Genomic DNA, 575 nt, shown 5'->3' with positions numbered 1-575 from the left:
ATGTACCGATGACCAGGTTTTGAGAAGACGGAGCTTTCAAGACTCGTCCTTATTTTGATTATTCATTTTTGGTGTCTTATAAACTGTACATAGAACACACTTGTATTAAATTATATTATTAATGCAATGGATGATGTTGTTGCTTGTTTACTATTAGGCATTGTTCTGATACTGTACATGACGTCCTCCGCCCCAGAACGTTTCCGCCGTTCCAGTTTTGGGGTGTGACAGATTGGTATGAGAGCTTTGTTTATAGTGAATTGAGTATATCAACCCATAAAAGATATACAAACTACAAACACATCGGTATTAAAATACTCTGACCAAGAGTTTATACTTTTAAATAATAAAATATTTTACCGAAGTATACATACCTACATTCATACTAAAATCAGTGTCACTAGGACAGAACAAAAGTATTGCGGTTGTTGGAAAACACAAGTAGGCTTGGGGATATATAATCAGATCTGGGAGTGATATAGCCTAATCAACTATATCTTTCCGAGAAGTGATTATCATGTTGGGTCAAAAATATGGTTTATACTTTACTTTTCTAGGAAAATGTATTTTTGTGT

Source organism: Lactuca virosa, chromosome 1 (genome assembly GCF_052849685.1).
Source record: "Lactuca virosa cultivar CGN04683 chromosome 1, Lactuca_virosa_CGN04683_v6, whole genome shotgun sequence".
In the NCBI taxonomy this organism is placed as follows: Eukaryota; Viridiplantae; Streptophyta; class Magnoliopsida; order Asterales; family Asteraceae; genus Lactuca; species Lactuca virosa.
This window is presented reverse-complemented; position numbering follows the sequence as displayed.